Source organism: Anas acuta, chromosome 1 (assembly GCF_963932015.1).
Source record: "Anas acuta chromosome 1, bAnaAcu1.1, whole genome shotgun sequence".
In the NCBI taxonomy this organism is placed as follows: Eukaryota; Metazoa; Chordata; class Aves; order Anseriformes; family Anatidae; genus Anas; species Anas acuta.
The window spans coordinates 30330533-30357149 of record NC_088979.1 but is presented as its reverse complement, the minus strand read 5'-3'; the positions used below and the strand labels follow the sequence as shown (position 1 = coordinate 30357149).

At 46.6% G+C, this 26617-nt stretch overlaps 1 long non-coding RNA gene across 2 annotated transcripts; it reads right to left on the bottom strand.

The window, feature by feature from the left end:
* On the bottom strand, positions 1-25848 carry LOC137853032 (uncharacterized). 2 transcript variants are annotated; one of them, XR_011094178.1, is made up of 3 exons: positions 25669-25848; positions 7974-8226; positions 1-1042 (listed from the first exon to the last, which is right to left on the bottom strand). It is a non-coding gene; the product is annotated as an uncharacterized lncRNA (long non-coding RNA). The 2 variants fall into 2 exon arrangements; XR_011094185.1 differs by having other exon boundaries at positions 8116-8226.
* Positions 25849-26617: the final 769 nt, after the last annotated feature.

The following is a 26617-nucleotide window of genomic DNA, read 5'->3' as shown; positions in this document are numbered from 1 at the left end:
GAAAAGCTGAAGACCTTTTTGATTTGTTTGCATTTTTATAAGACAATCGTGTATCCAGTTTCCAGCCTCTAAACCTCACAAATTAAGTGCAAGTATCACAGCGTGACGGATCTCATAAGACATCATCGTCTTGGATCACGAGATTACATAAAAGTCTTACATTTGATATTTCTTAAAATTTTAACTTTTTTCCTCCAAAGCTGTGACTCTGACAGATACAGAGAGAAAAATAAATAAACCAGTTCTTTTTTTTTTTCTTTTTTTTTCTTTTTTTTTCTTTTTTTTTTTTCTTTTTTTTTCAGAAAATGGGTACTTTTTAAAACCCATTTCCTAATTTTGAAGGGATGTGACTCACATTTTCTTGCATGCCTGGATGTGACGGTACAGTTTGGTAGGATGCAGACATGAGTGTGGCAGCTTGAAAGCCCCATCCCGTGTAAGAAGCAAACCAGCCTTAGCAGCTCCCCTCTTCCTCAGTGATGTGGCCTTCTGCAGTTGAGGCATCTGGACATGTGAGGGTGGATATTTTTTTAAATGGCACAAACTTTTTATTCTAGACCTCACTGTTCAATCTCTTCCCCTAACTACAGCTCGCATACAAATAATCCTACAGCTCTAGGAGGTCCTGTGTTTCTCCCAGGCTAAGAGTGCGTTAAAAGTAAAATATTCCAAAGAGAAAGGTGAATTTTGTAACTGGTCCACACTTTATTTAGCTTATTTGTGTGGAAAGGTTTAATTTCTCACTGCCATATTGAAGAACCTCAGTGCGACTTGACTTCTTCCATGGCATGCGTGTTCATCAGTTCCAAAAACCTGACCTCCTTTGAGGATGTCGCAAGATGAGAGGTGAAAGTTGCTCTTCACCAACAAAAATGCTGCCCTTAGGTGTTTTCTATACATGAGGACGATGAGGAGGGCAGCCACTTGGGGGCCATGGCCATTGGCAGGCAGAAGGATGTTGCTGATGGCTGCAAAGCTCCTGTGCTGCTGGAAGTCATTCACCACTCGAGTCTTCCTGGGAAAGCAAGGGCAATCTAAATTTCTAATGTAGCAAAACAGGCAAGAAAAAAGAAAAAGAAAAAAAAAAAAAAAGTAAAATAAATAACCCACCTTCAAAGGCCCTTTTTATGCCTCATTACAAAACTGAGAAAGACCCAAGTGAGGTCTCACCACTCAGTCCTTTTAATCTCCTTAACACTGTTGTGGGCTTGCTTGTTGTTTTTCCCCCTGTTTGTGACAGCGATAAGTGCTGACAGCCATGAGACAACGTTGCTGAGTCCCTAGTTCCACATTAAGCAGCACAGCCTGAGGAGCAGGAGCTGTGCCCCCCTCCGGATGCTCCTCTTCCCACCCAGGGCCACCTTTTAGCTCATGCAGGGTGGAGATCAACTTTCTGCCCTGGACATTTGCCCAGGTACTTAGCAGAATTCATTATTTTTGCAAGCTTTGGACACCTCCAGCAAGCTCAAAAGTGGTTGTGACACCGTATCTGGGGGAAAAAAAATAAAAATAAAAGTAGTAAATTCTTTAAGTATTGTAATGGACACTGGTGCTCAGCAGAAAAGGAAAACTTTCAGTGGACAGTCAGGAGGAGAGCTATAAATGTCATAGTTTGGCCACTAGAATATCAAAGAACCACTCTCTCCTACAACCTTTTTAAGTATATATCATTCATGATTTATTTGGCTTTACCAGCTATTTTTTTATTTTTAGATAGACCTGGTTTGACAGTCACTTTCTTCCTCCTATTTTGGAATGTGTTAGCTTCACAAAAGTTCATTTCTACTCAGAGACCAGATGCATCCTCTAATAACAATTACGTAGCACAGAGCAATAAACCTATTGTTTAGCCCAGTAAATCAGGCTGTTTAATCAAAGAAGGCAGATTGTTATTTCTTCACTCTACATTTGTAATGCTTTGTTTGACTTCTTATATGCTCGGGCATATATACATACATAGGCAAATATATATGTTTCTGTGCTTCGGGCACAGGAATCTGCAGCACGAGAAGAGCAGAGCCCCCACGTTGGTGAGGGGCTGCTGATCCATCACAGGATTACCCATCCAAGTGAGTCCATGGGGTGCCTGAGTCCCCATCCCGTGGTCCTGAGGTTAAGCAGCTCGAGGTTCAGTGATGCTGCCAAACTGAACACCTTAACAGAAACGCCCCCCAAGATATAAGAAAATATTTCATCTTCATTAAGTGCGTTTCCATAGGTTCACATCTCGCTCCTGTATGGGCGGCTCTTCTTCTTGTAGGCTTCCAGCAGTGGGATTAGCTCAGCTAAGCTTTTTCTTACATAAATCTGCCTGTTGGCAGATAAACCACATGCAAGGGCCGCATCCTGCCAATAACTGCTTGTTTCTGCTCTGAACATCCACCTATCCCTTCAGCAACTTGCCTTCCAACCATGCTTTTGCATGACAGCCTTCATTCTTGCCTTGCAGCTGTCTGTTGCAACTTTATAATATGCTGTGGGAATGGGATGTATCTGGTTCTCTGTCTGGGACTTGGCACTGCAGAAGGTCCCTGCCCTCTCTGTTCTGGCTCCCTGTAACGCTACTGGGCAACAGGCAATTAGCACTTGATGTGCTACCCCTTGAACATGCCCAGATACTTAAATTCTCCCTCTGAAATTTTCATTTGCACCCCCTGTAGCTACCAGATGTGTGGGTGAACTCATATTGGTCCCAAATGGACTGGAAATGCAGAGCTTGGGGTGCACAGCTCTGCTCGCAGTGGGTTTATATAATTTTTCCAGAAGCCATTCCTGTCCATTTCCCTACCAAATCTGCCAGCCCGTTGCAGCTCACGTGGCATGCCCAGCCGTGTGTGTGGGTCATATCAAAAAACGTCCCATGAGCTCTTTCAAGAGCCAGCACCAAAGCTCCGTTCTGCGTCAGCCTGGCTGTCCTCTGCCCCGGAGATAGGAAGCCTCAGCTCCCGGAGACTGGAAAAGTGTGTCAGGCTACAGCCAAAGAGGAAAGGGCACTAAGAGTCAAGAGGTTCAGGCTTGTTTCCCAGATTTTAAGCACTTGTCCTTGTGCAGAACACTTTTTCTCCGCTCCCTCTAGGTCCTTATCAGGAAAACTGGAACAACAGCTTCCTTACTCCCTTCTCCCATCTTCCTTACTCTGAGCACCAGGGTTAATGGGGAAGGAGCTGGGTCTTGCTGGGGATGGGTACAGCACAATCCAGCACTACCAGGTCCCAACAGGGGCAGCAGGGCTGGCAGGACCATGTTCTAAATGCTGAGCCCAAATCCCAGCTAGTCCTTCCTAAAACCTCCACAATAAACTCTCAGAGGTTAGAAGCAGACACTGTGTCCTTTGTATCATACTCTCCACTGCATATTTGTGATTAAAGTCCTACTTTTTCTGATCAATTGGAAGGTGCAGGGATCGCATTCTGCACTGAGAAGCTGTCCTGGGGTCACAAGAGCTGTACAGCCCTGCAACATCAGGATGCTTTGGGATCTCTGGCAAGGACATTTTTTTTATTGGATGAATGTTTCTGGGAGGAGGACGGCTTTCACCTGGCAAGGCAGGACACCAGCAGCAAAGACTGCAGCATTTTGCACCTCTGTTGTGCCCATCGCACTACTGATGTGTTCTCAGTCCCTTAAGGAGAACCTCTTCAGGTTCCCAATTATTTCAGATGTCTGCAATGCCCCTATAAGAAATTACAGTGCAAATATCACCAGGCAGTTTTCCTGCCTGGAGCCTTCCATGTTCTTAGCATGTGAGTCTTGTTCCGTGCTGGGGAACATGCTGGTCTCACACCTGGTTTCATATGGAGCTGAAACTCTGCTGTGGGAGGAGAGGAGTTTCTTTTTGCTGAGGTATTTGTTGCATATAAATTGCATTTATTGGTATTTATTCCTTGGACCAGGTGTTGGGTGAATATCTTTGGAGGAAGTAACAGACCTTCACACCGCCAGTCGGTGCTGGTGATGGTGGCATCTTGCTCTGAGAGTCATTCGGCCCTGTTTGTCCAGCATCTCCACCACTGGGGAGCTGCAAGGTGCAAACAGCTGTGAAATTGCCCAGGATGAGCAGCATTTTAAGTCCAGAGAGCCTTTTGGATGTCAAAATTGTAACGTCCCCAGCGAGAAACAAAACCATCCACAATAATGTGCCAGGCAGGGCTGCGGCCAAGTGGATTGAGAGCCGGAGCAGTGGGATTTCAGTGGGCTATTAAAGTGCTGCTGCCAGAAGCCTTTGCTGTGGACTTGCTCACATACCACAGACCTCTGGAGAAGATCATCTGCATAATTACAAGGATCGCAGATCTTGCACTTCCCCTATCAGTGAGCGTTTTCCTTTCGGGTACAGTATGTTCCTGCAGATTCCAACGATAAACTGCTCTAATGGTCTTTGCAGTCATCTGATTTAGCTACATAAAAATGTCCTAGCGCGGAGCTGGAAAGGCAGCTCCGCTCCGCACAAATCTGCATGGGAACAGGGTGTGTGCAGCACGTCCCATCCACGGATAAGCTAATCCTTTCTGCAGATAAAACTTGCCAGCAAAACGTAGCCTGAAAAAGTAGTTACCGAGGTTGTTTATTTTTCAAAGGATGGATAAAATTTCAGAGCGATAAAATCACTTCCTAGAAATACTTTCATTCAAATAATTTACTTCCTTTTGAAAGGCTTAATCTTTCCTCTGGTGCATTATTTATTTATTTCTACTCCTAAGCGTGGTGAGGGAGGGCAGAGCTGGCCCTGATGTGATCGGGGAGGGGGGGATGTGCAGCTGCAGGCGTGTGTTTTGTGATGGGGCAGCACGTGCCACGCCAGCTGCAGCTAACGTGCATGGGGGGGACGGCCAGCGCCCCATCAGCCCTCCAGTAAATGTCTCATTGTGCTGCTAAATGTCTCATTGTGCTAATTCACAGGAGCCCTGCGGACCACGACAATGAAAATTGTTGTTTCACACCACTGGTGGGGCTGCCTGCGCCCCTGCCTTGGTACTTGGGGCATGCTGGTGGGCTACACCTTGCAGGAAGGGAGCCTGCAGGAAATATGGAGAGGATATCGTGTACACGTGGTGGCTGTCTCAAAGTTTTGGGCTCAGAGACCAGATCCTCCCGCTTCTGAGCTAAGGATGTATTTCTCAGTGAAGGCTTGAGCTTCTTTGATTAATCGCATGGAACTTCAGGCAAAACACCAAATAGCGCAAGATTTTCTATAAAGCCACAAAAAGCTGGCAGCGCCAGAGAAGTGGTGAAAAAATGAATTGTTTTTTCAAAGTCGCATAATTATTTTAGGAAGGCCGGGAGCCAAAGCCTGGAAAACTCTACAGCGCATTAAATAAAAGCCACTAAGGAAAAATAAAATAAAATAAAGGGTACATCTCTGGCTTAAGTGCTGGCCTGGGCTTCGTACGGTGTTCTCTATCCCTGCCATGCAGCACAGGTTGACCTGTGGAAGGGAGAAATCAGCAGTGTTGTAGGAGCAGGCCAGGAGCCCAGGGCTGGTGGGCTTGTGCTGGCCGGCAGGATCTGAGGGCCCTCAGTGCCCCGAGGTTGTCATGCTGCAGTCTCGGTGGAGAACAATAAGGGGAAGCAGAAAATGTCACCCAAAAAATAGGTCAACAGAGAAAGAAGCTGTTGAAGCTTCTCCCTGGGCTGGCGGGCCCTCGCGGCAGCCTGAGGGACATGGGGAAGTCGCATCCAGCCATCTTCAACCAGCAGACGTGTTACAGCTGGTTTGAGGGGCAGTGCCTTCCAGCAGGGGTTTGGAGTGGTGGCAAGGGGATGTAATGGGTCTCCCTGGGCAGGAACCAGGCCGTGGGGGACGTTTGTTGTGGATGCCCCATCCCTGGAGGTGTTCAAGGCCGGGCTGGATGGGGCCTTGGCCAACATGATCTAGTGAGTGGCGTCCCTGCCCATGGCAGGGGGTTGGAGTTAGGTGATCTTTGAGGTCCCTTCCAACCCAAACCTTTCTGTGGCTCTATGATTTGCCTCAGGAATCACCTATTTGCAGAGGGTACCAGGCAGAAGAGGCAGGTGTTCAGCTCCTGCACACGAGCAAGGAAGGGATGGGGATTCCTCATGCTTGCTCTGTAAGAGATGTTGCAGGCCTACCTGATGGGACTGTCTGTGAATGCAAGCTTATATCGTAGCTTGGCAGGGACATAATAGGGGCTGAGAGGAGAATGAGGGGATTAATGCCTCCTCTGCCCCCATATTGGCCACCAGATTTCAACACCTCTCCACATTCCTCTCCAGTAAACGTATTGGCCATGTTACACACTCCCTCCTGACCCCTCCAGGTGACCTGAAGCTGCTTATAGCTATTTTCGGATTGCCTGCTGGCCCATTGCTAGTACTCCCACAGCACCCAGCAAGCAAAGCACTGTATAGATCCCAGAGATGTAAAGAAATACGAAAAATAAGTGAAGAAGCTGAACTACAGAGACAAAAACTTAACAGGATTTGGTGGGGCTTGTATAAGGTTGGTTTTCTAACAGTGTAGGTCCAGTGGCAAGTAACTCGTGTAGGCAAAAATCCTAACTGGGCTTGGGTCTGTTGCTGACAGACTGTGAAAGGAAAGCACTACAGCCGCTGGGCAACTTTCACATGTCCTGTTTGTTCATATTGTTGTTTACATGATTGTTTTTATGTTTCTGTAAACCAGATGGACAGAGATAGAGAAAGCTTCAATAGAGAAAGAGAAGCAAATGCAATGAGAACTAAAATAAATAGAAACGCATCTCCACAGGAACTGATCTGAGGCCACAGGAGAGTATTTGGGGGGCTTCTGGAGGACCAGGTTATAGATACAGGTTATCCTGTATCCCATAGGGAGGACAGCAAAGCAATCCCTGAAAAACAGGGGTTGTTCTTGGAGTGACTGTGTTGCATCAGCTTTGATTGTCTGAGGATGCAAATGAATCAAATCCTATCGGGAGAGGTAATTCCTGTCAGCAGATCAGCTAAATACCATTGAGAGAAAACAGCACATGAGTCTCCTGTGGGCACCTTCTCCATCAGGCACTCGTTGTAGAATATAAATTGGCTTAATACAAATTACATTAGGAGAAGTAGGTGTAAGTGCCTGACAGGATGATGGCAGGCAATTGGCTCTGTGCAAAGGCAATACCAGCAGGGATTCAGTTGTAACACTGATGGTCAAATCACATGAGGTGGGCAAGGGTACAGGCAGAGGTGATATTTTCAATCTAAATATATAAGTGCATTGTGTAGCCAGGTACACGGTCTGGTCTATCGCCTCCTGTGGCAGAACCACATAAGGCTTTCCATTGTTTCCATTCCAAGACCTTCTAGAACAAATTTTCCTAGAAATGCAAAATTAGGTCAATCATCATACAAATGGGTAGCTACAGGTTAGGTGATTTCTCTCTCTCTCTCTCTTTTTTTTTTTTTAATTTTTTTTCTTCAATAGCTTTTTAACAAAACTTAGCATCAACAGTTCCAAATGTTTAAAGTAGGAACCCATCACTCTTCAAGTAAAACAGGTAAGCCGTTTTATGTGTTTTTGCAGATGAAAAAGACAAAACTAAAGGAAGTTGAGATGTTTGTCTGAAGTCCCAGGGCAAGCTTGTGGGAGAGCCTGAGAGTAAACCTGAGGCTTCCCAGTGCCCTACATGCTATCTGGCTGTGTGCCCCTCTCTCCTGGAGACACTGTAACTTGCACAGGATTCAGGACTTCCCAGACCACTCCCAAAGTGATTTCCTATGTAAATCCCCATGTAAAAACTCTCTTTCTGTAGTTCTGGAATTAGGAGCTCTGCAACAGAAAGGAGAAATAATTCAACCAGCCTAGGGCATGGGAAATCGCTCCTCCCCGACTTCTTACGTGACCTGAGTAAGCTTGAGCTTTAGTCTCATAAGCTGCAACTTCCCACCACTAAAATGCTATAAAACCATGAAACAGGAATGCTTTTAGGATAAATCCATACAAAATTCAGTGGTAGCCATGAATATACTTTATATGGAGTGGTTACCTCAGCACATGGTGATGAGATCCTTAGCACCAGCACATAAGAAAAAGGGAGATGTCCTTCTCAGGTTTTGGTTTTTGTTATCCTGCAGATAACAATCTCTTTCATTTCTGTTTTGATTTTCCACCCATTTCCCTGTGTTCACCTTCTGCCAGGACCGCTTGTTAACATGAGCCATTAGCTGCAGTACTTGGATAGTAGTTGCTTCATTTGGATTTCTTGCTTCAGCAACATGAAGAAAATGCAGCTTTGTGGCCTGCAATGACAAAGAATTTCCAAAAGCCTCTGGATTTAATTAAAAAATAAAATAAAATAAATAAAATAAAATCCTTCCCAAAACTAAAACCAATTTCTTCTGAGGGAGGTTTCTTAAAAAAAAAAAAAAAAAAAAAAAAAAATCCTACACCTCCTGTAGACCCAATTCTCCATTCACAGAGCTAGAAATCAGCAATCATACCTAGGTCAGCACAATTACCACAGTGTAAAATTGCACCTATATAATTTGAACTCATAAAAATAACGAGCCCTTTTCCCTTACATAAAGCAAAGCAAAGGCAGGAAAGGGCATGACAGAAGCTCTGCTGAATTAGAAAATGCACCTTTGGCAGTGGACAGTAGCTGAGAATGGAGGGTGCTCTTTCTCGGCAAAGGAAAAGCGAGAAATTTTTGTTTGCAATGAGAGAATTGCACATCAGCTCCTTGGAGCCACTGAACACACAGCACTCTGCCCAGCTTCACCCTTCCTAAGGGCAAAGGAAAGTCCCAGGGAAGCCCCTGGAAGCCACCTCAGCCACAGACAGAAGCAGACAACACAGTCATGAATGCTCAGAGTAACACTGATGAGAAGTGTAGCAAAGTTTTTGGAAGCAAAGAGTGGAGCAGAAGGACTAGCAAACAGACTAGAACTAACCAACACCCCCAAAAATGAAAATAACTCCAAGATCTGCTCACCTCTGTGGTTACTCCCACCATCCTGCCCAGGTGCACTGGGTTGGTGCTCTCGGACATGAACTCTTCCTAGGCTGTTGAGTCCCCGAGTGCTAAAGGCTAAGTGAGCATTAATTACTGCCAGTGGAAGGTCTGTTCGTCATTAAAAGTCACTTAAATGGGTTGCAAGGAGAAGTGGCCAGCAGCATTTCCTTCGCATCATGAAGGCATGAGGGAAAAATTATCGTTGTCTCACGTGGCTCTGTAAGCAGAGCCAGAGGGACTTGGAGGGAGCCACCACCCTGTCGTGCTACAAGACAAATACAGAGCCCAGGGACACTTCAGCCAGGCGGTGTTGGACACATGCACGAGCTCAGGACACACAAAGCCAAATAGCTCCTGAACAGAGCAAGGAAAAAAGGGGGAAAAGGCACTAGTTTATACCATTTATGTACATGATTTCTTACTTTATTAGGTCTTCTTTTAAGTTGTATAACTATGCAAAAATATCCCACCTTTCCCCTCTGCCTTTGGCTAGCTCCTAGTACAAACCCCAGAGCAAAGCAAAGCCAAGAGTCAGGTCAACCCAAATCTGATACGGGTTGCCTGTTGCAGAATAGCTTGGCCAGCTCCCACAAGGCAGACACGAGTGTATGAGGCAGATCTTGTCACCGGTGTGGGACCAAAAACATTTCCTGCTGTGCTGGAAGTTCAGGATCCCAAGGGCAGAGGAGCTGAGACAACATCACACTGCATCAGCTGAAAAGTGGCAGACCATGATTTGCAGGACGGTCCTTGCAGGGCAGACTAACCCAAATCTTTGTTGTGTGTAGGGCTGTTTTGAGTCAGTATGCACTTTTTACAATGTGTTTACACCACACGCAGTCAGATCAGACCAAAGAGCTTGAATTCATGACTGAGTAACCGGCTTGGCTTCTGAAGAAGTGGATGAGCAGGATGTCAAAGCTGCAAAGAGGGCAGGGCTGTCCACGTCGTCTTGTGACACCAGCCATGTGCTGGATGGCGTTAATGGAGAGGAATGGCAAAGGCCCATTTAATCCCCAGCAGTAAATCTGCTCCTGTAAGACAGCCAAGTCTCACACCGAGTGTTTGCTGCAGCATTTCTACCCTTTGGTGGGAAAGAGGTGTTTGCCTGGTAGTACAGAGGCCATCCCAAGGCTTCATGGAAACACGAAAACCCCCAGCGTTGCTCAGGCAGGCCAAGGGATTTCCATCCAAAGGCCCCTCCAGACACTTCCCCAATCAGCAGGAGCATGGCCAAGCACACAGACACCCAAACTGTGCACCACTGCAGCGAGCCAGCAACCCTGCTAAGCACATTTGACATGGTAACTTGGAAAAAAATAATAAAAAATTAAGCAATGCCGTGAACTTTAATGAGCCTCAGAGTAGCACTCAGTAACCCTTTGTCTGTGGCAGACAAAAGGGGGAGGTATTGGTGTGTGGGCCTTGGCAAGCAGAAACCAGCTTGTGGTAGGGAGAGCAAAGAGAGAAGTGTTGGCTGTGAGCGATTAAAGTGTGGTGCTCTCTGAAAGCCTATGGGAAGGGACAGCCCTGATGGAACAACTGATGTACCTGAGAATCGCTAGATGAGAGCATCATTTCAGGGCAAGCAATTAATGTTGAGCAGCACCTGTCACACAGAAGACCCTCACAGTACTTGAAGAAAAAAAAATGTAAAAAAAAAGAACAGTTTGGTCAAAGCAAAGAGCAGTTATAAATAACACCAGCAAGGGGACCATGTCAAACAGGATTTCGATCATGCAGGGAGCAGCAGCAGCCGGTTGGATGTCTGAAAGGCGAAGAGGTCCTGATGTTCAGTGACAGGGACTTGCCAGGGAAGCAGGGAGATGCGTTATCATTGGGGATTTAAGCAACCTGCAGCCTATGCCACGCTGGTTTTATGTGTGAGAGCTTGACAAAGACATCTAACATGCTTCCTGATGGGAAAAAGTCCTTGAGGCTGTTTCTCTTAAGGTCTGTGGAGCACTTTGTGATGCTCAGGTAGAAAGAGGACTCTTGGGGACTGAGAATTGGTTGGCATTTGGGAGCATTTGTACCCACCTGCAGTCATAGCTGTCACCTGCAAGGAGAGCTGGCACTTTCAGCAGCTCGGGTGGCCAGTTCAGCCCCAAGAGTGCCCTGGTTGCTACCCAACCCTAGAAGCTGAACAGAAATCCAGCTTTTATTTCAGTGAATATGGATGAAACCCTTACGTCCAAACCTGCAGCTGAGCAGCTATGGTAGTTGCCAACATGCACAGGCAAACAAGCTTATCCTGGAGTCCTACCTTTCTCAATACTCCCTCTTTTCAATGGGCTGGTCACTCATCTAAAAAAACTCCTTGGCTCTTGTCGTGGTTCCGCTCGAGTGGGCAGCCGAGCTCCACCACAGCCGCTCTCTCACTCCCCCTCCTCAAAGAGGAATGGGGAGAAAATATGTGAAAGGGGCTCAAGGATTGAGATAAGGACGAGAAAATCACGCAATAATTAGTGTAACGGGCAAACCAGACTCAGCATAAGAAGACAGATAGTAAGATTTATTGCTCATTACTAACAAACTAGAGAAGTGAGAAACAAAGGAAAGAAACCAAAAGCACCTTCCCCCCCATCCACCCTCTTCCACCTCCTCCCCCCGAGCGGCGCAGGGGAACGGGGGAATGAGGGTTATGGTCAGTCTACAGCACTTCTTCTCTGCCGCTCCTTCTCGGTCACTCTCGTCCCCTGTGCTGTGGGGTCCCACCCACGGGATGCAGTCCTTGACGAACTGATCCGGCGTGGGCTTCCCACAGGCAGCAGCTCTTCCAGAACTGCTCCAGATATGGGTCCGTACCACGGGGTCCATCCCTCAGGAGAAAACTGCTCCAACCTGGCTCCCCTATGGGCAGCAGCTCCTGCCAGGTCACCTGCTCCTGCGTGGGCTCCTCTCCACGGGCTACAGGTCCGGCCCGGAATCTGCTCCGGCAGGGGTCTTCCACAGGCGGCAGCCTCCGTCGGTGCAGGGCCACCTGCTCCACCGTGGTCTCCTCCACGGGCTGCAGCGTGAAACCCTGCTCCACCGTGGTACTCCATGGGCTGCAGGGGGACATCCTGCTTCACCATGGTCCTCACCACAGGCCGCAGGGGACTTCTGCTCCGGCGCCTGGAGCACCTCTCCCCCTCCTTCTTCACTGACCTTGGCACCTGCAAGGCTGTTTCTCACTCCCTTGACTCTCCCGGCTGCTGTGTGGCGCAGCGTTTTTTTTCCCTGTCTTAAATATGCTCTCACAGAGGCGCAAAACAACATCGCTTATTGGCTCAGATCTGGAAAACAACGGGGCCCTTCCCAAACATGGGGCGGCTTCTAGATCTTTCTCACAGAAACCACCCCTATGGCCCCCTGCTACCAAACCTTGCCACATAAACCCACTACAGCTCTCCAGGTTTGCACCCAAAAAAACTTTCATTCATTTGCGTCTGATTGCGCATGGCTAATATCCACATAGCTCCTGGCAGAGGCTTCGTAACCACCACCAGAAACCACCATACTGTGGTGTGGACATACCCAATCCCACCTTCACTCCACTCCTTGTACCAAGCACATATTCCCTTGGGGAAGAGTCAAACAGATCCTTCTGATTCCCTGAGAGCACCCATGAATGAAGCACGGGTCAGTCCCCACGCAGCCCTGACACATCAGTCAGGAGAAGACCAAATGCAAGCAGCACATTTTGGGCTGACACTCATTCCTTTACCGTGCTCTTCCTCCCCACGTCAGAGAGATGCCTGCTCTTGCTGTTACCCCATTTTCTAGTCAATCTGGACCCCAGCTCCAAACTCATCCCATTTTCGTTTCATCCTTTTCCTTCATAGCCAGTGAAAGGCACAATGGTATCAGAATCAAGTGCCTTGGGTGACGCTCTCGCAGCGGTGGCATTCCCCGTGAGAGGAAGCAGCCTGGCAAACCTCACAGCAGGGCATTACAGTAATCTAATCAGACGGAGATAAGGGACTGGACGAGCTTTGCAGTGTCTGATATGGATAAACACCAGACCAAAGCTTGTCAGCGTTTGTGTGAGAATAAACCGAAGCCTTCAGATAGCAGCAAAAAAAATGACCATCCGAACGATGAGAGCTATTGCAACGAGATGTAGCTGGCAACTCCATCCTTAAAAGCAGATCAAAACTTGTTTCATCTGTGGCTCTGTGCTTATCTGGTTCCTTTGGCAGCAGAAAAGAAGCTCGAGTTCGATGAGCTGACTAAACTGCACACCACTCTGAGATGAGAGAACACTTCCCATAGACTAATTTATTCCACAAATATAACATATTTTTCTGCTCTCAGAATAGCCACAAACACATTGCCGTTTCCTTACATATTTTTCTTTGAATTTTTTTGGCACGTCTTCACGAATTGTTCGGGAGTTCGCTGTTTGCTCTGTTTAATGCCTGGAATCTGGGCTGTTGGTTGGTGGCACTTGGTCACGTACATCACAGGCTATTATTTCTGCTGGTCCCTGGCTGAGACCATCCCTCGTCGTGTCTGATTCAACCTCCTTTGATGTCAATGAGGCTCTTTCTCTTTGACTTCAGTGCACTTGGGTCCAGCTCTTTGTTAGGGAAGGAACTGGAAGAAGCCACTGGTCTTTTGAGCCTCTCAAACTGGGCTAAGATTTATTCGGGAACTCAGCAAACATTCATTCCTTCACACACAGGCCTTCCCCAGCTCCGTTCCTAAGAAAAACTCATGCTTTCGAACATTTCTGGGAGCCAATATTTTATTTCCTTGCAACTTGCATAGTTATGCAGACCAGTGCAAAATGGACTTGAAATGGTGCCCTGCTAAACCCCTGGGTTCAGATTCCACACTCGGCAAATATCAGAGGAGTAAAGGATGAAGCTCTACATTTGGATGCAGCGTTTGCCTTTAATTTTATTCCAGCATTTTTTTTGCCTGTACCTCAGTCCATGGAAGTCCACAATTTAGAAGCTCAAAATCCTTTTTTCTCACCCAAAAGGCATAACCCCGCCAAAAACCTGCACTTTTTCCCATCCATCTCTCCAGAATTTTGGTCACCAGCCCCAGGCACCTCCAAATCATGTCCTGGCAATTCCTGGAGGTGAGCTGCTACATCAAGACACGCAACTCTGCTTTTTTGCTCCCTGGTCCACCGAGTGCTCAACATTTGGAAAACATCCCCCTGCTTTGGCAGGAGGGTGATGGGGAGAAGCTGGCGTGGCTGTGGATGCAGAGCAGCACGATCCCAGGTGGCTGTTTTGATCTCTAGCACTTGTAGGTGCTGTGAGGCAGCAGAAGAACCAGGATGGACATGGAGATGCTCCTCCTGGGCAGTGCTGTGCTGGCAGCTCATTTATCTTTAGGGCTGCCAGCACGTAAAAATACAAATTGTCTTCTCTTCAAAATGTGGCCTAAAAATAGCACTATTTGAGGAGCGTATAAATAAGTAATCATTTGGAACACAATATTAGAGCGCCCTTCTTTAATTAAACGGTTGCTTGATGCATTTCAAAGCTCTCTTCTGCCTCAGTCCTCCTGCACCTCTGTACTTTTCCTGTTATGAACAGATCTCATCTAGCTGCACCATGAATTTGAAATTGAACTGGATGGCACAGAGTAATAGGACTATTAATATCCTAATTGCTGAGCAGCACTGGGGACTAGCCCATTCTCACACAGAGGCAGGAAGAAATATCTTAGACAGGCTGCTAAGTAAGGATGGCTTCAGTGGCCATCATTGCCTCTGCTTGACATCTGGCTTAAAGAAGAGCATGGAGAAAATATTCTAGTAAGAGGCTGCATATATTTTTCCTCTCCACTCCGATAGCATTTGTTAAACGCAGACAGGAATGCAATTCTGACTGTTCAGACCAACCTCTCTTCTGGCCCTAAATACCGCTAAAGGGTGAGCAGAAAGGCCATGCGTTTCCCTTTGTTAAAGTGCATTCTTCGTGTAATCCCTGGATTGGGCTAGGCTTTTTTTTAGTATCACAGAAGTGAGGAATGGGCAAGGCACGTGACGTGAGGCCAGCAGTTCACCCCATCCCCGAGCAGGATTATTGACTCTGTTTCATCCAGCAGGGCTTTGTCTTGTTCAGCTTTAAATTTTAAAATTCACACGGCTTTTGCTGTTCTCCTGGGGAGCTCTCAGAAAATACAAATTCCACTCTTAATAAATATTCCCTGGTTCAGGACTGACAACTTCCTTTTCTTAATTTCATCCCACTACTCATGCTGACCACTTAAAGCATATCAAATGCTTTCCTTGGACTTTTAGGGGATCGTTGTGACCATTTAGCTCCTCTGGATATATGCAGCAGTTCTCGTTTCCTTGCAGGTCCTTGTGGCACTGGGAATCAGATTTCCCCAGCATATCACTCTTCACTTCTCATTCAGGCTCGCTAGCAGCTGCCAAACGAGCAGAAACAGAGCACTTCTTTTTCTTTCCTGACTGGCATGAGGGGAAGGACAGGAGGTCCAAGCTGGAAGAATGCAAGGAAAATCAAAACCTCTGCCTTTGGCTGGTTTGTTTACACACTTGCTTTTGGGGGAGGGGGAAAAGGAGAGCAGCTCAGGTTCAAAGATGGCCATTTCTCATCTCACACGCATGAACTTAAAAATTCCTTGGGGGCCTTTCTCACAAAGGCAACTTCAGCTGGGTGTGATGTGGTCTTGGGCCCACACATTGATATTAAAGGCAAATTTGGCATCTAGAGCAGCCTTGAGAGGATGGAGGTACTTCCACGATGGAGCTGGGAAGGAGACAAGACATACTTCATGGGAACTCACTCAGTGTGATGTCTAACTTTCTACGGGTCTGTCTATGGAGGAGCACAACCTCTTAAGCCCTTTGGTGGCTCTCATCCTTCGTTACTCCAGTATCACTAAGGAGGTGTTTTCTCCTTCTCGCCCACCTGAGGCTAATGCCCACCAACCAGACAGGTGCTGCTACAGCTCTAAACCAACAGCCAGCACTTCAGCCTCAAAGGACTGGACTGGTCTTCACCCTGCAAATCATCTCCGAAAGCTGGCATGGTGGAACTGGGTGAAAGCTCATATGGGTTGTGCCACACGCATGATCCCACCCAGTTCCTTGAGAGGCTTTGGGGCTCAGCAGTTGGTTTGTCTTGGGATCTCTCAGAAGACCAAGTTAGTAAGGTCCGTGCTAAGATTTGCTCAGATGCCCCGCAGAGATAAGCTGCTTCTGAATCCCATGTTTAAATCCCCTTTGCATTAACAGATGACTGCTCTGAGTTGCCAGTCACCTTCTTTTTGTCCTCTAAGGTAGGACTTCTGCTTTAGGATGATGCTCATACACTGTGTAAGTGTGCTACTCCCTTTCATATGTTTTCTTTTGAATTCCATTTGAACGTGCAGAGATATTCAACAGAAGTGCTGATGTTCAGAGCAAATACAGACACACATTTCTAAGTACACCTTGTAAAGGTACCTTGTGTTCTTTGTAATCTAACCCCATCTACTCAGCTGTTTTAAACATCAATCTGCTTGGTATCATCTTCAGGTGATGGAGAAGCGTTGGATGGAGAATTGGTCTGGGAGGGGGATCGTGCAGAGCTGCTTTTGTCTTGGCTCAGGGTCTTCTGGGCTGTGTAAGGGGACAGTGACCGAGCAGACAGGAGTGATGCAGCACCAGAGCACATTGTGGGGCTGTGGCAGGGCTGGGAAGGAGCTCAGGCACAGAGGAGGTGCAGCTCAGGAAAGAAAATTTTTAGAGAAAAAAAAATGAGGTGGATTCATCTGAAAGCAATTCTCTCAGTTAAGCTTAAAAAGAGGACACAGAGGTACTGCCTCATTCACTTTGCTCCTTATTTTTGAGTAGCTGGCATTGAGTAACTTCACAGGAACATGGTCAACACCCAGAAGCAGTTCTTCTCCATTACACAGGATCTTCTGCTGAGTTGCTTGAGGCTTGTGTGGTAACAGCTTTATTCAAAATAACCGTGGCCTGTCTTTTATCAATTAGGAGAACAATGGCAGAATCATCCTTCACTAATCCCTAATCCTCCCCACAACCGCTCTGGATTCCCATTCACAGAATCCTTGTTTTATTTACATGTTTGTTAGGGTGGCAGCTGCAGGACTGGATCAAATATATTTCAGATTCTGGTACATTTTGAGCCTCATGAGGGGAACAAACAAAAGACTTCAAAAATGAAATGTTTAGGGAACGATGTGACAAGAGTTCTGTTTAAGCTAGAAGTGTTATAACTGCGGTAATTATGATTTATAAATGAGGTATCAACCACGTTCCACTTGTGCATATTCATAAAGACATCACTGGATTTATTTCCCTTCATAAAAGACCAAGCTGTGGCAAGCTAATTGTTAAGCACGTGTCCGAAGCTGGCAATGAGACTTTTGTCATTACCACCTTTGGTTTTCAGACAGAGTGTAGGAAGTTTGTCTGATGGTCCTACAGAAAGAAGGATCATGCAAACCTTGAAATCTACAGGCACTCCTTAATATGGCAGATGGGATTTAGATAGAAAACTTGGAGCCACTTGCAAGCTTTAGGTTTCCATCCCATCTCAGTTTTCGGTCTCCTGGCATGCAGTGTTACACCAAAGTGGTATTTGGTATTTTGGCTGGTCGCCTTCTCCAAGGTCAATGACCATCATTGCCTACAGACTGAGTAATGAGGGGCAAAGACATTTCCTGAGTGTATTTTGGAACAGCCTTCTTCCTTTTCTGGTCATAACCAATTCTGTAGGTTGGCTGGTTTGGAAACAAAGTCATCAAAGACGATGGTTCTGGCATTGCCCCTTAGCAGCTCTGTCAGCGTTTGCTCAGAAGGATCTCTTCAGCTATTCTTTTCCACCCTGACTGTTTTTCCAGACAGATCCCTACTGAGCCGATGTAGTCACACAGTAAACACTGCTAGAAGCAGGCCAACATATGGTATCACTTAGGTACAGCACAGTCCCAGCACCATCATAATGGTATTTCATATCTCTGGTTCCACGACTAATCCCGTTCATTTGCGTGCAAAGTGGAAAAACAAAAAAAAGGTGTTAAAGAAACTTCTGCAGCCCGTGGAAAGAGTTTGCATTTGATACCATGCTCCATGCCTTGAGGAGGGAGAGATTTAAGGTCAGGAGGAGCACAGTGCCCAGCAATCAGTTGGCTCTGTAGTCATCTGATTGCTCTGCTACGGGCTAAATCAGTGAGACGTTAAAAACAAATAGCTTTAAAGTCCTTAAAATTACACTTCTGTTCAACTTAAATAGCTTTGCTGACCTAATACAAGAAACGTGATCCACTGCAGATACAAACAAATCAGGCAAATGTGAGCCACTGGGACTTAATGGAAAACCACGAGTCCCACTGAGACTATTCCTCAGTTTTTCAAGCAGCAGCTGAAGGTAGGATTGCAGGCAATGCAGAAGGAATTTGATGTGTAAAGGGGAAGGAAATTCTGCTGCTCAGCAACAGAGAGCTGCCTGGGACCTTGTCAAGCCATCTCCTCTGGGCTCGCCTGCAGGACTGCAGCAGCGTTATTTAAGTGACCCAAGACAGCACAGGGAATCCAGAAGTTTGGCAAGGGAAAGATCGCCAGGAAGCAATGAGAGGGTCCCGTGGTGAGGAGCACTGGGGTTGCTACAGCACAGGCCAGGTCAGAAGTGGTAGGTTGATCACCTGTACCAGCGTGTGGTGGCAGGGCAGGAGCAAAGGCTGAGGGAAGGAGCGATGCTGTGTTTGGTAACCCCATACAAACCAGCCCTCTGCCATCCAAGTTGCTTCCACCTAGCACGTGGCACCTGAAGGCTCAAGCTCTCCCTAAACATTTAGTGGGATCCTGGCAAAGCATGGACGTAAGTGATAGGAAAGTTTGAGGGGACACCTCTGGTCCTCTGGGTCAGATGGAAATGTGACCAGATGGAAATAGAGAAAAAATTCTTCTGGCAACTTAAAAACAGAGATGAGTATCTGTGGGCAGAAAATCCTTTGGAAAATCTTCCAGAAAATCAGTTTCCTTCGGCAAGAAATCTAAAGGTGCTCAAGGAGATCTCTTGATTTCAACAACGTGATGCTCACATGCACCCCAGCACGCATCCTCAGGGGCATCACACACCAGATTTTCAGTTCAGATCTAAAGATATAGAAGTGCAACTATATTTGGATCCAAAAGTGAGGCACATCACAACTACTGAGCAGCACACACTTCTCTTTCCTGTTAAACTGAATTGTTTGCTTTAGCAGCATCAGCTTCCGACACCCACAGTTGAACTGTGAATTTTCTAAGGTTTGTTAGACATCCTTCCACGGGGAGGCCAGCCCCGCAGAATTCAATGGGGCACCTCCTGCACAACAAGATCACCACTAACAAGAATGTGATATCCTGCATTTTACCACATCATTAATTGTCTCACTCTTTATTTGGGTCCCTGGCTTAGAGCAACTTGAAGTAAATGTGGTCTTCCAAAGACAGGTGTTCAATACCTTCTGAAAAAACATCAGCTCATCTGAAAAGCACCTGATACAAGGAAACCAAAAATGGGAGCACCCAGAATGGGGGTATTTGGAAAGCTCTGGCTGTCAGAAGGGAAGAGTTTGGTTCATTTTCTCTCCGGAGTGCCCTTATATTGACTCAGTGCCCAAGCAATGGGAGGCGCTGGGACCAGTGAGTGCTTGCTTAAACACAAAGAAAAGAGACGTGGTGATCTCAAACAAGATATGAGTGCCGTAGGTTGGCCTATTACTGAGATGTTTACTGTACAGATTTTTTTTGGTTTGTTTAACTTCAGTCCTTAAAGAATAAAACTGGCTCCAGAAGGCTTTTAAGAGACCACATCCAGACAGCAAGCTGCGGACTGAGTCCTCACTACCTGAAGGGCTGCTGGGGACTGAGGCAGAAGGAAAGAGGAAAAAAATATGAAAATGATACAATTATACTCATTTTTAGCAAGCAGTGTCATTTCTGTATCACACAAGAGCCATACAAGTCACGCCGAGCCCCCCATGCTTGTTTTGCATGTGCTTAGATGGGTGTTTCAGGAGAGGGCAAGAGAGTCCCAGGACTGTGGGAGCCCTTCTACTTATAGCTATGAATTAATTCCAATTAGCCCTAGAAATGGGCTTCTCTGGCTCTTTGTTCTCTGAAATTGTGCTTTTCAGAGGCAGGCCTCTCAATTAGCAGCTAATTACGATGGTCTTGCCTCCTGATAGAGGGGGTGTAAAAAAACACTGCCCTTGATAGCCGTGGGAGATTTGCCTTCAGCTCGAGAGGCAGAATTATTGATATCGATTTCAAGGGTCTTTGGCTCAGGTCTGTAAATCCCTCACAGACCTGAAACAACGTTATTTGTGACACTACTGAGAAATATTTGATGCTCTGAGCTCTGGAAAATACATCACGTTTCCAGCCCTCGCCAAACGCTGTGAAAGCAAAAATAGACAAGCTGCATGTCTGTCGGTGTGTCCCCCCTCTCCCCTTGTGGAGCAGTGAATGAGGAAACCAGACACACTCCCCATCACGTTTTGGGGAACAGCTAGGTGCTCCCAGGCTGTGCTTTGCTGTCACCAACCTTCCTCTGTCACTGCTGTTGCACAAAGATGTCAGTAGAACCAAGTACCCTTAACCTAGATCTGGCATCCTTTAGCACAATGGCCCCAGTTACCCATTTTCCCATAGGCCAGCTCCAGTTTTGTGAAAAAACAGCAAATAACACTTTTTAACCCAGCAGGGAGTAGGTTTGGCTTTGAAGTCATGTGCAGGGCAGTCAGGACGGGAAGGAGATGCAGCTCATAAGAACATCAGACCTGCTCTACTGAGATCAGACCGGTGGCCCACCTCAACCCATATTCTGCCTCTGCTGCTGGTGGTAGGACATGCTGCATAAGGATTACTACGAGCTCAACACTGCTTATTCCCTTTGGTATCTCTTCACAGACCTGCTGCCCATGAATTTATCTAAGTGCTTCTTGAACATGCTGCACCCACAGTCTTCTGCAGGAATAAATCCCAGAAGCTCACTCCTGATTGCATGAGAAATGGGCTTTCTTTCATCTAATATCCTAGCTCAATCCCCATTTTTCCAGCGTGCATACCATTCTTCCTTGCATGCAGGGCGAGAAAATGATTTGTTTGTTTTTTAATCTCGCTCTCTGTACTAGGGTCTGTCTGTACAAGAGGTATTTCCTGAAGGACGTGACAGAACTGTGCCAGCATCACAGTCTGCAGCTACTTGTAGATGTGCAGTTGCTCTCACATAACTGGAAATGCAGCCTGCTCTGCAGTTCTCACGTTCTTCTTGCGTGACTCTTTCACTGAGGATCTCCACGGAGCAGTTATCGTCTGATATTTCCTTGGTAGTACCGGAGGAGGATTAGCAACACTGGAAGAACTCTGCAGAGATTACTCTTTTGAGATAAAATTTCTTTGCAGCAAAGCTAGAGATAAGACAAACGCCAGCTCCAGTCAGCCACAGACTTTCCCTCACTGCAGATCCACCTCTGGATATGAACTTCATGCAGACGCCAATTATTTCCATGCTGCAGCAGGCAGACTCCCTAGACCCAGGCTAAATCTCAGCTCCAACTAAATCACACGTCCTTGGTCTAGAGCATGCGGCCTGGAAAGCAAGGAAGCCCAGCACTGGATAGGTACAAAACAGCACCTCCTTCCTCATACACCAGACACAGCTACAAAAACAGTGAGCGAAAAATTGTTTTCATGTCATAGGTACTCAAGAAATGCAGCATATGCATTACTACTGTAGCATTACAGCTCCGGGTATGTTGTATGTTCTCTCCCAGTGCAAAAATCTATGTCCTGGAGGAAAAACAATCAACTTTAGACTAAATTAGATTACAAAAGAGATATGCTGTCAAAACATCTTTATGAAGATTTCTAGCATTTCTCTCTCCTCCAGAAAACTGCAAGGATTGCAGCAGCAAATGAATGTAGCCTGGCTGGTTTGGGCTCAGCTGCATGTAAGCCGTCACATGCTACGTATTTTGGGTCAGATGGGGTGGTTACAGATAGGAAAGCAAACTTCAGGCTCCAAGAGCATGAAGTTTGCACCACTGCAGGGCTTCAAAAAGAGGTTAGGCAAACATCGGTCAGAAAAGGCAGTGATGTATTTGATCCCGCCCTGAGCAGAGAAAGGAACAAGATAAGCTCGTGAGGTCCTTTCCAGGCTAATTTATGTGAGCCTGTTAAAGAGCACGAACCAGCAAAGCACAAGTCTCTGCTTCCATTTCACATGGCACTTGTCAGGTAGGTCTGCTGTGAATATCTGCCAAATCCGCTGCCTCCCTAAGTGGCATGTTATAGGGAAATGAGTGAGGAGCTTTAAAAGAGGCAACACGCAGCATCCAGACATAAATACTGCTGCAAACAAAACACTTCCCTAAATATTGTGAAACCCACATGTTCGTTCTTAGCAACACAATTCAAGCTGGTGATAGCAGTGGAAAAACAGCTGCAAAGAGCAGGGAGGAAGGATGGAGGGAAGGAAAAAAGCACATCAGAAGAAACGCTGAGCTCTGTATACCCCACGCATACCACCACCAGGAAGGCTCCACTCCATCAGCTACTGCTCATCACGGTGAAAGGAAGAAGAAGGCTCATAGCAAGGAGAAACAACAGCCTTACTGATGGCTATGAGAGATAATCGGAGGGGAGCATGAAGAAATGAGTCAAAAAGATTAATATACTTGAAAACACTGGCAAAACAAGAGAGAAAGGAAAAGTAACTATTTGTTCAATAGCATGCAGTGTTCTGTAGCATACTTACTGCTATATTTTTTAATTACCATGTCACAAGCCTTTCCAAACAAAAACCAGTGAGTTCTTTTCCAGAACTCACTGTCACCACATTTCCAATATATTCATACGGAGCCACTCTCCTACTGCCATAAGCATGTGAATTAGCACGATTTATATGTTTAGGTCTGTTTTCTGCTCCTCCTCCTTTGTCACCTCCCATTTTGTATGCCCAGATCTAACTGCCGAGCACCAAGGACAAGCTTCCAGCCCTTCGAAGTCACCCCCCACCAGCTGATCCACTGAGCTGTAATCACTGACCTTATGCAAAGCCTCCTGCCTGCCTCCTCTGCGAGGTAAAGCACAAGTACTTAAGCAAGCCCATTTCATCCAGCAATCGAGGCAAGCTGAGAGCACGCACATGGTTAATTAGCATGGTTCAGCCAACAGGCAATAACTCATTAAGCTGCAGTAACTCGACTATGTTTGATCATGTGCTTTATGCCCCAAGGCACTTCATAAGTAAAGCAGTAAAGTCAACTTATCTGCCATCTCAATTTCTCTCTCCCTCTTTCTTTTTTTTTCTTCTAACCACACGAAATCATGGTTAAACCACAGAGGATAATTTCTGGACACAGAATAGTTCACCACCTTCCTCTTTTTGGCAAGCTAAGTGCTCTCAGAGATTGTTATCATGTCTCCCTTCAGCCTTGCCTTCCCCAGGCTAAAAACAAATGCTTTCCTTCATCCCCCATAGCTGCAGCTCTGTAGACACCCTCTCGGCCGTGTTGCTCCCCTAGGAACTGCATCCTCATCTTTCCTGTGGTGTGATGCCAGAAACTGGTCCCAGTGATGCAGCCGAAGGGATTAACCCTCACGACATCCCTGCCTGCACCACCCAGCCTGTTCCTTCTTCCTCCTGTTGCTGTGGCACTGCTCCATCACAGCCTCCAGCTGTGCTACCCCGGTGCTACCTGGCTGCCCTGTCCCACTGTGTACCTCTGCAGCTGATTATTTCAACGTGCAGATTTGCACTTGTCTTCGCTAAATTGCATCCTGCTTATTTACAGGCCGTTCCCCTAATTACTGAGCTCTCCCGAGCACTAATCCTCTCCTCCCTAGCGTCCCTTGCTTTTAGCCGAAACTCTAACAAAGGGGCTCTCCACTCCTTCATCCACTTTATTAATGAAAACACAGAATAGTTCTGAATTCAGGCCGTATCTCTAGGGAAGCAGCTCGATAAATCCTCCCAGTTTGACAGGGCTCACTTGATAACAGCTCTCCGAGGACTCAGTAGTTTTGTATAACCTCTTTCCCCCTATTCTTCTTATAAAAACGCTGCCTCTCTAAAGATGGGTGTTGTAGTTACAGCTTCTGCCTATTATATGGGCAGCAAGAAAACGTGTATTTTGCATAGTTAATGCTAATTTAACATGTAGAAGGGAAGCTAACATCCATATGTCAGAGCTGACTTGAGCTATTTTCTGTTTGGAGGATTAGGATGTGGCCAAGTGCCGCAGTGCATCCATTGCAAACCCATTCCAGCCTTCACCAGAAGCATCTACTGGTGCTCCCCACTGCAAATAGGATGATGGACAAGGTGGCATGGGGAATAATTTGGTGTAATAGCTCCTAGATCACAGGCTTCCCAACTTCCATGAGATTTTAGTCAAGCCCACGCGAGTCCCAATTCACCTTCTGTCTCCAAATACAAGGGATGGATTTCCAACAGTGATCTCCACACCTGCCCAGGTACAACTGCTGGGCTTCAGAGCCAAGATCTGAGAGGGCTTTTTGTTTTCATTTGTCAGAAAGGGTTCCCAGGAGGGGGAAAGGGAGTCACCTAATTCATTCCCTTGAGCTCTGCTAACATGGTGATTTGCACGACGAAAGGCAGGGGATAACAAGTGCAGACATACAGAGAACTTCTTGTACTTTTCACATTGTCCTGGAGAACAGGAGCATGCAAGAAGGTAAAATAAAAATGTAGCCCTAAACACCTGTTATATTGCACAGCGTGGTAATAAAATATTGCTCACTTAAGCAGGAGCCTTTGAACTGCTCTCTAGAGGAACCCTTCCCTCTCCATTGGTTTTTATAGGCAGCCCAGGGAGATTATGTGCTTAAGTTAGTCATTTAAATTTAGATACCTAGAACAAACACTGCAAACTCCCCTTCTCCCTCCCAGTATAAACACCTCATGACGACAGAAGTCTTTCCTTTTTTTTTAGGAAAAAAAAAAAGAACTGGTACTGCAAGAAAAAGTATTTTGCTCGTCTTTAGTGTGGTGGTTGTTTTTTGGGTTTTCTTGTTCTTCTTCTTCTAACATCAATTCTGCCTAATAACTGAATGGGAACCGAGCAGATGATGCAAATGAAGCAAGTGCATTTCTGATTGCTGGCCGAGCGCTCGCATTGTGCTAACAAGAAACTGAGCTGTAAAATCAAGTCAAAATATTTTTTTCCGCAGCTCCCGGTGGAAGTCAAAGCACATGGATATTTGTGCTTCCTCTTGCTCCGCAGGCGGCTTGGCGCCCCTTCCAGCGGCGACGAGTCCTGCCAGAAAAGCCCATCAGGTCTTTCAGGTTCCCACTGGCAGGAAAAGTACCGTGCTCACTGCACCAACGTTTGGAAAAGAGAGAATGTGCTGAGCCTCAATGTCCTTGGAGGCTCCATAAATCACTCATAGAAAAGAGCGGGGTTTTGGTTGGGCAGTGCATTGTATGCCCGAAACGGAGCTGGAGGAAGACCTCCAGAGTCGCTATAGAGGGATTTCATCACGAGGAAGGGAGGCTGAGCAAACAGCGAGGATGACAACAACATCCTGTCCTTGCAAAGAGGAGAACGGCTTTTGAAGGAATGACAGAGCTTTGGATCTCAGCTCCCCGCGGCAAGTTCAGGCAAGTTCAGCCTCATTGCTTTTGTGCGATGGAAGGTTGGGGTTTATTATTAGATCGAACTCGAAAGAGCCTTGCCAAGTTTGAAAGTTCATGATGTTTCGAGCAAAGAAAAGGAAGTGTCTTACCTCTTACAGAGGCTCGTTTCTCCGTTATGAAACAGGCGAGGAGCTATTTAGCTCTCGTTCCCAACAATGTCCGGAGCCTGAATGGAAGATGGTTGGAGGACAGCCTGCTGAAACCTGGAGGCAGCTCTGCCCTTCACAGCTTGGGAGCCAAGGCACTGCCGCGTTTCTCCTCCGAGTGAAATTCCCATTTCCCGGGTTTGTTTTCTCTGCTGCGAGTGAGATAAACATTGATACAGCACAGAGCAAACAGAGTCCTCTGTGAGGCTCAGGGAGGGATTACTGGCTACTCAAACAGGGGGAAGATGAGGTGGGAATTAAATTCACACAGCCTCCAGGCTTTGCTTACAGTTCTTTCTTTCTCACCCTCCCCAAACCCTGTCCTCTGGCCATCTGGGCATTTGCCTTCCTCTGAAGGCTGTCCCACAGCCTCACTGCTCTCAAATTGGAGACATCCTCCAGTTCCCAGCCCTAGTCAATAACAGCCAGTTCACACCCATTGGCTTTTGTGTCCACCATCTCCCCAGCTTATGTCCTTCCTTTGGGGCTAGACAGCAACCAGACCTCCCCTAGTTTTGTTAAGGAAAACAAGCCAAAACCTTCTATTCACTTTTTATCAGTTAGGTCATTTTTTCCCCCAGCCCAGTTTTACATCCTTAACTACACTTGATCTCAGTACAAATTATCTTTCCTGAAAGTGAGAAAATGGAGTTGGATCCAGGCTTGCCATCACCTTCACTGGTGCTCCAAGTACATCCTTCTTCCATACCAGCCTGGTACCTGCTGGGGCTACTTTGCATTTTTCATAGGCTCCTCACATTCAGGGTCCACAGCCATCCACAGTCAAGTCCGGTGCTTAGACCTCTTCAGCCTGGGTGACTTTCAGTGGACTGATTTCCCAGAGCACAGCGCAGAATTTCCTTTCTGCACCACTCTGCAGTCCTGTGCTATC